This window comes from Mobula birostris, chromosome 20 (assembly GCF_030028105.1).
Source record: "Mobula birostris isolate sMobBir1 chromosome 20, sMobBir1.hap1, whole genome shotgun sequence".
Classification (NCBI taxonomy): domain Eukaryota; kingdom Metazoa; phylum Chordata; class Chondrichthyes; order Myliobatiformes; family Myliobatidae; genus Mobula; species Mobula birostris.
Window position 1 is genome coordinate 35,064,214 of NC_092389.1, and position 12,752 is coordinate 35,076,965.

Below are 12,752 nucleotides of genomic sequence, written 5' to 3' on the forward strand. Positions count from 1 at the left end.
CCAAGTATCCTGCCATTTACTTTGTACTCTGCCTTGGAGTTTGTCCTTCCAAAGTGTACCACCTCACACTTCTCCAGGTTGAACTCCATCTGCCACTTCTCAGCCCACTTCTGCATCCTATCAATGTCTCTCTGCAATCTTTGACAATCCTCTACACTATCTACAACACCACCAACCTTTGTGTCGTCTGCAAACTTGCCAACCCACCCTTCTACCCCCACATGCAGGTCGTTAATAAAAATCACGGAAAGTAGAGGTCCCAGAACAGATCCTTGTGGGACACCACTAGTCACAATCCTCCAAGACTACTTTTCAAAGGCTGCTGCTGGATCACACCCTCTGCTGCTAAGGCACCTGGGACTAGAAACCACCAGTTCTTACCTGCAAAACTAAAAGAAAATAAATGTGTAATTAAAAAATATTGTTACTGTGTCACAGACCTCATTGTATGTACAAAAGATCTGAATACCTGAGGCAAATTGAAAGTGAATGCTGTTGACAGGAAATGCCATTTGACCACGTGAAGAATCAAGAACTGCTGCAAAACACGAGCCAAGGGGCTGATCATTTGAACCCCTGGATATTACTACCAGAGTTTGTTTGTAGGGCACTCTCCAAGGACCTTAAAAACTTTGTAAACGGAAAAAAAAACAAATACTGAAGAATGGCTAAAAGTTTGAAACCAACACAATAAATACTGGTAAATTTCAGGCAGCATCTGTGGAAAGAGAAACACTAATTTATAAATTGGGATGTTTGCTGATGATTGCAGAATATCAATGCCATTTCCTACTCAGTCCATGCTTCCACATGGATCTGATAGCAAATAACATTTGTGCTACATGTGCCTTTAATGATGACCTCCTCCCCCCTCCCCCCACAAGAAAGTGTCTGACCACCGACACACACAGAATGATGGAGGAATTCAGCAGGCCAGGCAGCACCTATGGAAAGAAGTACAGTCAACATTTCCAGCCGAGGCCCTTTGAAAAGAACTGGAGAAAAAAAAAGATGAGGAGTAGATTTAAAAGGTGGGGGAAGGGGAGAGAGAAACACAAGGTGATGGGTGAAACCAGGAGGGAGAGAGATGAAGTATAGAACTGGGAAGTTGATTGGTGAAAGAGAAGGGGGAGTCTGATAGGAAAGGACAGAAGGCCACGGAAGAAAGAAAAGGGGGAAGGAGAACCAGAGGGAGGCGGTGGGCAGACAAGGAGATAAGGTGAGGGATGGAAAAGGGGAGAACACACAAACTCCTTACAAACGGCGCCAGAACTGAATGTAAAACTCTGGAATGCTAACCACTACACCGTGGCATCCATTTATTGAGAAGAGGAGGAATGTGTTTAATTATTGATAAATCTAGTTGTAAAAAGCAATAAGAATGGTTTTTGATCTGAGTACCCTATGTTGGGTGAAGTTCTGTCATAATGCTATCTGCTGCCACTGGGGGGCAGCACTCCTCAAGCCAGGATCAGGGAGTGGCACTGTAACCTAGGGGAGACAGGTGTAAACTAAAACACTTGCACCTGTTGTGCGATGCAGGAAGATCTCAAGACTGGTCATAAAGTTAGCAGCTCAAAAGAAGCAGACAATCCACAGAAGTTCAATAAACTCTTGAGCTTGCTGTGTGGAAGCTGACCTGGACTGTACCTCCACCACAGCCTGCACAGGATCTGACACAGGAATGTGAGCCTCTGGTTATTGAACCACACATAGTAGTAAACTTCGCAATCTCTCCGGTAAGTGTAAGAACTTCATCATTTGTGTTTGTACATGTAAGCAGAAACAATAACTAATGTGAAAATTATATTAAAGAAAGTAATTCAGTATCAGCGATGGTACAATACCTTAACAGAGAACAAGAAGTAAGAAGGGTGCTATGGGTGTAAACATAATGAATTCATGCTTTTGGAGTGATTTTGTTTGAAAACAAATACAAGGTACCAGGATAAATAATTATTTGGTAAAAATAATTCTCTTTTCTAATTTGAGTAGATTTTTCTGAAACGTCAAGAAAACTTCAGGTAGTTAATACAGAGAGGTTAAATGATGTTTTTAAGGAGTGGCAAAGGGCCAAAGCCCAGTTTGTGTTGTTAAGTGTGGTGTTTCAATAGGGACTAGATTACATGCGGTGATATAGCAAGTGAGACGTAGTCATAGAACACTACAGCACAGAAACAGGCCCTTTGGCCCATCTAGTCCGTGCTGAACTGTTATTCTGCCTAGACCCATCGACCTGCACCTGGACCACAGCCCTCCGTACCCATCCCATCCATGTACCTATCCAAACTTCTCTTCAATGTTGGACCCACGTCCACCACTTCCACTGGCAGTGTAGTAATATGGTCTGGATTACATGGACAATTTTAATAGGAACAGGATAACTCGCGTTGATGCGATAGACTTGTTAGGTGCACTAATGTAACAGGGAGTGTTCATTGTAGCAGGGGAGGGATTTCATGGAATGAGGGTGCAAGGAGATCCCAACACCATCATAAGACTTATGATAGTGCTGAAAGCCATTGGCTCCATCAGTGCCATAAGTTCCGTTTCCCCCTCTTCCTACTTGCCTGTTTACAAGCAGCTTATTCTCTCTTACACATTCCTATCAACTCCTCTCTAATACTACTTTGCCATTGACCTATACTAAGGGGTAACTTATGGTAACTAGTTAACTTACTAGTCCATGTTTGGAATAGAACATAGGACACAGGAATAAGCTCTTCATATCCATGTGGAACATCGTGCCAAAGAAACTAATCCCTTAGGCCTACACATGGTCCATATCCCTCCAGTCCCTCCTTATTCTTGTACCTATTAAAAGCCTCTTGCGTGCCTCTGTCATATCTGTTTCCAGTACTACCCCATCAACCCATTCCAAGTATCCACCATTCTCTGTGTAAAAGACTTGCCCCACAATCTCCGTTAAACATTACTCCACCTCATTGCCCCCCCACCCCCAATTACAGTACACCTTCTAGTATTCGATGCTTCTACCCTGGGAGAAAGATTCAGGCTGTCGACTCTATCTCTGCCTCTCATCATTTCATAAACTTCTATCAGATCTTCTCTCAGCTTCTGACACCACAGAGAAAACAACCCAAATTTGTCCAATCTCTCCTTGTAGCTAATACCCTCGAATCCAGGCAACATCTTGGGAAACCTCTTTTGAATTTTCTCCGAAGCTTCCACATCCTTGCTATCATGGGGTGCCAAGAAAGCACCCAACACTCCAAAGCATGGTGTTACCAAGCTTTTTAATCCTTCCCACCTCCAGATTCCTCGGGCTGCGTCTCAGGAATACACACTCCGGTCCCGCTAAATCCGAGAGATTGGGACGGCTCTCCCACCCCAAAGCCTGGTTTGTGTGGGTGCTGTGCAATTTGCTACCCTGTTACAACTCAGTTCCAAGAAATAACAGACAGCACACTGCATATGATTTAAAAAGTTATATTTATGAATGTTAACTTAACTAGAGGGTTAGTAAAGAAAAGAAAGGGAAAAAAACCAAAAAAGGCCCATTATAATTAAACAGTCAAATGTGTACAAATTGGAGCTGAACTCTTCCAAATGTCATACATATTCACCAATCTTCAGCAGACCTCTGCACCTCGCTCCATTGAATCACGGTCCCCCCACCGGGTTGAATCCTACGACCGGTTCTCTCCAGTGTCTTCTTTCTCTTCATCTCCCACCGAGCAAAGGCCCCAGCTCACTCCGGTGTCAGGCACATAACAAAAAAACCCACTCCCCTGATTGGGCGGCTCACATCCCAGTGAACCTGTATCTCTAACCATAACCCAAACACTGCTTCTACAGAAAGACCACTTTCAGGGAGGTGTGGATTCAAACCCCAATTTCCCTCTCTGTAGCTTACTAACCAACCCATCTACACTCAGTGGCAATTTTATTAGGTACACCTATACACCTGCTCCATAATGAAAATATCTAATCAGCCAATCATGTAACAGCAACTTAATGCAGACATGGTCAAGAGGTTCAGTTGTTGTTCAGACCAAACGTCAGAATGGGGAAGAAATGTGATCTAAGTGACTTTGATCATGGAATGATTGTTGGTGCCAGACAGGGTGGTTTGAGTATTTCAGAAACTGCGGATCTCCTTGGATTTTTACACACAACAGTCTCTAGAGTTTACAGAGAGTGGTGTGAAAAACAAACAAAATCCAGTGAGCAGCAGTTCTGTGAGTGAGAACAGTTTGTTAATGAGAGGTCAGAGGAGAATGGCCAGACTGGTTCAAGCTGACAGGAAGTAACTCAAATAACCATCTGGTTTTACTGTAATTAAATAAGGAAATGTTTTTATTTCAGAGTCAGAATCAGGTTTATTATCACTGGCATGTGATGTGAAATTTGTTAACTTAGTAGCATCAATTCAATGCCATACATAATATAGAATGGAAAAAATAATAATAAATAAATCATATTCAGTATACTTTATACAGTTGTGTGTTCGTCCATCGTCAACATCGTTGAGGACCTAGACACCATTATGATGGTGTCGAGACTAGCGCGTGATTTGAATTTAAGTAAGGGAGAGTTGCACAGCGTCAGCCTCACTCTCTCTTCCCAATTCCCATCTGGACCCAGTGGCAAGACAGAGTCGAGATGGCTGGAGATGGGACTAGGCGCAGTGGATGACCAGGACGTCTTCTGTGTCTTGTCCTGCTCTACACGTTCCACGACGCTTGCAGAGACCGCCTTCTTGACCGTTGGACCTTCCATTGGTCTCGTCCGCTCAATCCGCCGGAGTCTGTCTTCGCATGCTGGGATAGACAACTCCTTATCTCACCGAGGGTTTGAGACCTGTCGGCTACCCTCACCTGGTTTAGCCGGCTTGTCGAAGCCGTTGCCCGGGGTGTGGCCGCTGTCGCATGCAAACAGCTACGGGGAGCCACAGGTGAGAGCTGAGTGCCAGGTGGGGACCAAAGCTGGACTAACCACCTTGAAAAGGACGCGACATGTTCCCCCACCAGAGGTGCTACCCCTCCCTGACACCTCATACACCCCAAAGGAGTGGTTGATAGTGCTGGAAGCATTCAGAAGGTCAGACAGAATCAGATTTATTATCATCAGCATGTGACGTGAAATTTGTTAAATTAGCAGCAGCAGTTCAATGCAATACATAATCTAGAAGAGAAAAATAATTCAATCAATTACAGTATATGTACATTGAATAGGTTTTAAAAAGTACAAAAAACAGAAATGTTGTATATTCAAAAAGATGAGGTAGAGTCCAAGGGTTCAATATCCATTTAGGAATCGGATGGCAGAGGGGAAGAAGCTGTTCCTGAATCGCTGAGTGTGTGCCTTCAGGTTTCTGTACCTCCTACCTGATGGTAACAGTGAGAAAAGGGCATGCCCTGGGTGCTGGAGGTCCTTAATAATGGATGCTGCCTTTCTGAGACACCGCTCCTTGAAGATGTCCTGGGTACTTTGTAGGCTAGTGCCCAAGATGGAGCTCTGAACACACATGTTGAATCTAGACGTGAATGGGCTACAGCAGAAGACCACAAACATATACTCAGTGGCTACTTTATTAGGTTTAAGGGGTACCTTATCCAGTGGCCACAGAGTGTACACTTCTGTCCAAGTCATTTATACACATCACAAATAATAGAGGTGTGCGTGAGAAAACTGGGGCTCCTGAAAGAAAACTGTGAGAGAGAGAAAATGCAAAGTCACACAGGTAGTACCTGAGCTCAAGATCGAACCCTGGAACTGTGACCCAGCACCAGTGTTGCTCCCTGCAGCAAAGGCCAATACCAGAAATTAAATACCAGCACAATGTTAATTCGAATCTCATGGAAAGGAACCTCTGGTTCAAGTGTTCATGTCTTGACAGAGTTTGAAAGTGCAAAATTAGAATTATGAAAAGTTAGCAATAAGTTGGCTGAGGTAGATGGTAAAATTTGATTCAAGAATCTTTGGAGCTCTTTGCTTATTTGCTCAGTACATTCAAGTTTGAGAGTGATAGATCCTTTTGATGAATGGTAGGGCAAACTAGGGACAATGTGATTTAATCCTTAGCAACACACAAAATGCTGCAGGGACTCATCAGGCCCGAAATGTCGGCTGTTCTTTGTCCTGCGTAGATGTGTCTGACCCGCCAAGTTCTTCCGGCATTTTGTGTGTTGTTCCAGATTTCCAGCATCTGCAGACTCCCTCGAGTCTGTCATGATTTAATTCTTTCTAATGTTTTACACTGAACCCTAGTATCAACCTCTGAAATTATTCTCTCCAGTCATCAACACAAAAATCTTTAGCAATCAAAAACTGTGCCTTCGATAGTAATGGATTACCATGTCCGGTCGCTTGTTGATTGAAAATGAAGAACAATAAACAAGTGAACCCAGCAACTAACTGTGCTGCTGAGACAATCTGAGCCAGGCTTGGAGCCCAAGTTCATCCAAAGCCAATTAACTATCACAATAAATCCATAAAGTTCAGGGAGAGGCTGAGAAGGAACTACCACAAAATTAGTAACCCAAAGACACACAAAGGTTACAAACTTTATAAAAACAAATAAATATAAACACAGCCTTTTGAGAACAAAATTTAGGCACATAAAATGTGTCTAACATTTGAATTGGGGGGTATAGGGGGCTATAGTTGAGGTGCAGATCAACAAGACTAGATAGAGTAATGGTTCGGCATGGACTAGATGGGCTGAATGGCCTGTTTCTGTGCTGCAGTGCTCTATGACTCTCCGACTCTAATACCAAAAGGGTTCAAGTCAAAACTGGAGTACAGGTATACACCAGCTTATGTATTGAAATTCTGTAAATGTGGGTTCTGCACATGGTCATACGCTAATTAAAATAAAACGATCTTTTACAAGGTATACAGGAACAAGGATCTAGTGCTTTCCTGGCATATATGACAAATAGACTCTTCTCGGGTTTCCAGCTGGGTACAGGTATCCATTATAGCCAACATTTCAATGACATACTCTGTCATCTTAACCAGGAACGGTGCCTGGGCATGTCTAGTCCGGTGGTATTTATACCCCCACAGTCCCTCCTGATTGGTTAGTCCTCATCTAATCAGTTTTCCACTGTCCCACCTTGTTTACTATCAAATCCCAGTTTGTACTTAGAGCGAGACCTTCGTCGTGTTAAAATTGTTTTCCCCTAGTTTTATTTCAGTGGCTTCCTTTACCAAGCAGTCCCAAAATCCACTGGCACAAAATAGTAGTTTTCTTCACCATGAAGCATTCTTGCCAAAGCCTCTGCATTTGGTCCTCAAAACAGCCTTTCCCAAAGTGGTTGCTCCCACCAGAGCTTCCCTCTTATATCTTGTTCTTTAATGCTGATTGGAAAAATAACTGTGCTGTCTTCGATGGCCTCTTTAAACTCCCTCCTCCAACCTGATGCTAGGCGTAATCAAACATTCAATTGCATTAACACTTCTCCCCACATTCCCTTTAGTGCTTCTCACATTCTACCACTCGCTGACTGATCAGGGACAACTCAATAGTGGCGATTCACCTACCTACCAGCACGTCTTTGGGATGTGAGAGGAGGCTGGAAAACATGGGGGAACCCACATGGTCTCAGTGAGAATGTACAAATTCCCCTCAGACACCAATGGAAATCGGAATTGAACTTGGGTCACAGGAGCTGTGTGGCAATGGCTCCAGCAGCTGCACAATTCTGCCTGTGTTCAGACTTCCCTTCTCCCTTCCAGGATTCCTTTTTAATAAAGAGTACTTCCTCAGTCTTAACTAATTTCAGGAACCTTTATATTGTATCTTAACATGTAAAAAGGTGGAGTGGACCTTCATCCTTCAGGGAATTTATTTATTCTTCTCAAGCCTGCTGAGTGTACACCTCTGCAAGCAACAAACTCACCCACACTGGACTGTCTCAGTATGGATGGTCAACCCTCTCCACAGCTCTCTCATAAGCTTAACTTTGAACATTTCTCACTCTTTAGATAATTTTAGAACACATTCCTCACATCACTCATCTATAGCTTCCTGCCAGGTATCAAAACTTGTACTGAGCCCTCCTTACTTTATAAGATTGGAGTATTGTGAGCAATTTTGAGACACATATCCAAGGAAAGATGTGCTGATCTTGAATAGGGTCCAGAGGAGGTTTTCAAGGATAATCCTTGGAATGAAAGGCCCAATATATGAGGAACGTTTGATGTAACTGGGCCTGTGCTTGATGCAGTTCAGAAGGATGGAGGTAGATCTCACCGAAACCTACCAAATACATAGAGTGGACCTGGAGAAGATGTTTCCATTGGTAGTAAAGTCTAGGATCCAAGGGCACACCCAGAGAATGTGAATCTGTGGAATTCATTGCCACAGAGGTTTGTGGAGGCCCAGTCATTGGGTGTATTTAAGACAGATTGATAGGTTCCTGCTTAGTAAAGGGGATTAAGGGTTATGAGGAGAAGGCTAGAGAGTGGAGTTGAGAAAACAGCAGAGCAGACTTGATGTCTTGAATGGCCTAATTCGCTCCTGTGTCTTATGATCTTACATTATGATTGGAAAAATAACTCTGCTGAATATTTGGTTCACATGACTTTCCTTTTTATTCTATCACCTTCATCCTATTGCCTGCTACAAGACTGCAAGCTCTCCAATGTAGAAATGTTTAATGTTCAACAATTAACACAACAAAGCTGCTTACGACTTTTATATGTTCGTAAAGCCAGAAAAAAAACTAACCTACATGGTGTCTTGTAACTCTTGGTGACTTTATTTTAAAAAAACTTTTATTGGTCGAAGCAAACATTTTAGCTTACAGCATGGTTGAAATTTCAGGCACTGACACCAATTTGCCACAGCCTCTTGGGTTCGGAGTTTTGATCAATTTTGGTTAACACGCACTTCTTATTCATGCTTTGTGGGTTCACCGTGCAAACTGGCCTGTCTCCAGTAATGAATTAGAGGGAAGGGAAGTGAAAGTCAAGGGAGGACTGTTATGTTCTGTACATAACTGTCTGGGACGATGGTTGTAGTTTGAGTTTACTTTAAGTATAATGATATAGGCAGGCAATTAATGTATTTTTATATATAACCCGTAATGATTTAAACGAACAAGAATGCTCATCAAGCAATGTATAATACAAGATTACTCAAATATTATTGAAATATTAAGTACACAACACTCCTCCCTGTTTAGTTATAAACTCCAACTCAATGGAGAATGCATCTCAACTATATACACAGTATATTATGTATTACAACTACTATATACAGACACCCACAGCATAGTAAATTTTAAATTGTCCCATTCAGGCCTAAAGATTTAATCACTGTGGAGGATTTCTTACTCTTGTTGGATAACATCTTTCCTGACAAGGGTGGTCACAGGTGAGACTTGTGACTGTGAAACAATCTCAGGTTCTGAGGACTCCTCCATGGTGGTTGTAGGAATTGACTCAGACTGCAGGAAGTGGTTCTGACAGCAGTAGCCAAACTTCTTCTCCAACAATTGACTCTGCTCTCCATGACTGATCAATGTGTTGTCTCCAGACACAATTGCCACTGTACAGGGGAGTGATCCAGCTCTGTCTGTAACCTTTCCGAGTACGCACTTTTGATGACCTCTGTAGTCCCTCGCCAGGACTGCTTAAGACCATGAGCAGAATCAGGCCATTTAGCCCATCAAGTTTCCTCTACCATTTCATCATGGCTGCTCCGATTATCCTCTCAGCCCCAATCTCCTGCCTTCTCCCCATATCCCTTCATGCCCTGACCAATCAACAATCTATCAACTTCTGCCTTAAATATACATAAAGATTTGGACGTCACAGCTGCCTGTGGCAAAGAATTCCACAGATTCACCACTCTCTGGCTAAAGGAATTCCTCCTCATCTCCATTCTAAAAGGATGCCCCTCTACTCTGAGGCTACATCCTCTAGTCTTCGACTCTCCCATCATCGGAAACATTCTCTCCACATCCATTCTATCAAGTCCTTTCACCATTCGATAGGTTTCAATGAGGTAACCCCTCATTCTTCTGAATTCTACTGAATACAAGCCCAGAGCCATCAAATGCACTTCATATGACAAGCTTTTCAATCCTGGAATCATTTTTGTGAACCTCCTTTGAACCCTCTCCAGTTTTAACACATCTTTTCTAAGATAAAGGGCACAAAATTGCTCACAATACTCCAAGTGAGGCCTCACCAGTGCTTTCTAAAGTCTCAACATTACATCCTTACTTTTATATTCTAGTCCTCTCAAAATGAATGCTAACATCACATTTGTCTTCCTCACCACAGACTCAACCTGAAAATTAATTTTTTGAGAATCCTGCACAAGGACTCCCACGTTCCTTTGCACCTTAGATTTTTGAATTTTCTCTCCAATTAGAAATCAGTCAACCCTATCATTTCTTCTACCAGAATGCATGAACATACACTTCCTGACACTGCATTCCATCTGTCACTTTTTTGCCCATTCTTCTAATCTATATAAGTCCTTCTGTGGCCTCTCTACTACCTGCCCCTCCACCTATCTTTGTGTCACCTGCAAACTTGCAACAAAGCCATCAGTTCCATCATCCAAGTCATTGACATATATTATAAAAAGAATCAGTCACAACACAAACCCCTGTGGAACACCACAAGTCAACCAGAAAAAGGCTCCCATTTATTCCCACTCTTTGCCTCCTGCCAATCAGCCACTGCTTTATCCATGCTAGGATCTTAATGTAATATCATGGGCTCGTAACTTGTTAAGCAGCCTCATGTGTGGCACCTTGTCAAAGGCCTTCTGAAAATCCAAGTACACAACATCAACTGATTCTCTATTATATGCCCTCTCTTTGACTTTTATGTTGGCTTTGATTTTTTGTGTTAGCCATGGTTGTATCATCTTGACTTTAGAACAGTTCTTCCTCTCTTTGGGATGTATATATCCTGTGCCTTCCAAATTGCTTCTAGAAATTCCAGCTACTACTGCTCTGCCATCATCCCTACCAGTGTTCTTTTCCAATCAATTCTGCCAACTCCTCTCTCATGCCTCTGTAATTCCCTTTACTCCACTGTAATACTGATACATCTGACTTTAGTTTCTCCTTCTCAAATTTCAGGATAAATTCAATCATATTATCATCATTTGCCCCTAAGGGTTCTTTTACTTTAATCAATTCTGGCTCATTGCATAACACCCATTCCAGAATAGCTGATCCCCTAGTGGGCTCAACATGGGCTGCTCTAAGAAGCCAATTTGTAGGAATTCTATAAATTCTCTCACTTGGAGTCCAGTTCCAACCTGATTTTCTCAAGCTACCTACATATTGAAAACACCCATGACTATTGTAACATTGCCCTTTTGGCACGCATTTTCTATCTCCCGTTGTAACTTGTAGACCACATCCTTACTAATATTTGGGGGTCTGTATATAACTCACACCAGGGTCTTCTTACCCTTGCAATTCCTTAGCTCAATCCACAATGATTCAACATCTTCCAACCCTATGTCACCTCTTTCTAACGATTCAATTTCATTTTTTACCACTCCCTCTGCTTTCCTGTCTGTCCTTTCAATACAATGTGTATCCTTGGACATTAAAGCTCCCAGCTAAAATCTTCTTTCAGCCATGATCCAGTGATACCTACAACAACATACATGCCAATCTGTAACTGTGCTACAAGTTCACCTGCCTTATCCGAATACTGCACGCATTCAAATATAACACCCTTAGTACTGTATCTGCTCTTTTCAATCTTGTCCACATTTTACATTGCAACTCATCCTGTTGACTGCAATTTTGCCCTATCATCAGTCTCTCTTTGCCAGGAACCTCAGTCTACATTGTTTCTGTCTGTAAACCAACTAGCTCATTTTCAGCACTATCACTCCAGTTCCTATCCCCCTACCAAATTAGTTTAAACCCTCCCAAATAACTCTAGCTAGCCTGACCACAAGGATATTGGACCGTCTCGGGTTAAGGTGTAAACTATCCCCTTTGTACAGGTCGTACCTTCCCCAGAAGAGAATCCAAACCCCTGCTCCCTGTACCAGTTCCTCAGCCATATATTCACCTGCCAAGTCATTCTATTCTTACCCTCACTGGCATGTGGCTTAGGCATAGATTACTACCCTGGGGGCCCTGTTTCTCAACTTTCTACTTAGCTACATAAAATCTCTCTTCAGGACCTCCTCACCTTGTCTACCTATGTCGTATGTACAAAGACTTCTGGCTGCTCACCCTCACCCTGAGAAAGCTATGGACCTGATCCAAGACATCCCTGATCCTGGCACCAGGGAGGCAACATACCATCCGGGTGTCTGTATTGTGCCCACAGAACCTCTTTGTCCAAGAGTTTGTCCAGGAGTGAAACATCAAAACTCCTTGTTTGAGGAGCCTTCAATTTGTCTTAGCTGTTTGTCCTGCATCCTCCTTCTGAGATTGGGTTTGAAGAGATCCAAGCGTGAACGCAAGAGGTGACGCAGGAACAGCAGAGCTGGTGAGTTGTTGGTTGTGGAGTGTGTTGCATTATGATATACAAGGAGGAAATTGGTGAGCTTCTGATTCAGTAGTGTGTTCTGCTGACATTGTTCTTTAGACTCTGGACAAACTTTTTCACCAAGTTACTTGTAGCTGGGTGGTAATATGTCAATAATATGTTGGTGCAGATGTAATATGTCACATTCCATTCATTTTTAAGAATGATTGAAACTGCTGCTCCACAAACTGTGGTCCATTGTCACTGACTAAGTGTTCTGGAACACCAGTCCTTGCAAAAAGGCTTCCCAACACATC

At 42.7% G+C, this 12,752-nt stretch overlaps 1 protein-coding gene across 1 annotated transcript in view; it reads left to right on the forward strand.

Moving 5' to 3' along the window:
• The first annotated feature begins 1,477 nt into the window (after nt 1–1,477).
• tmem45b (transmembrane protein 45B) overlaps nt 1,478–12,752 on the forward strand; it is a 34,067-nt gene continuing 22,792 nt past the window's right edge. The window contains exon 1 of the mRNA XM_072238484.1: nt 1,478–1,739. The gene's annotated coding sequence lies outside the window, so the exon portion shown is untranslated. The remainder of the gene's footprint in view (nt 1,740–12,752) is intronic.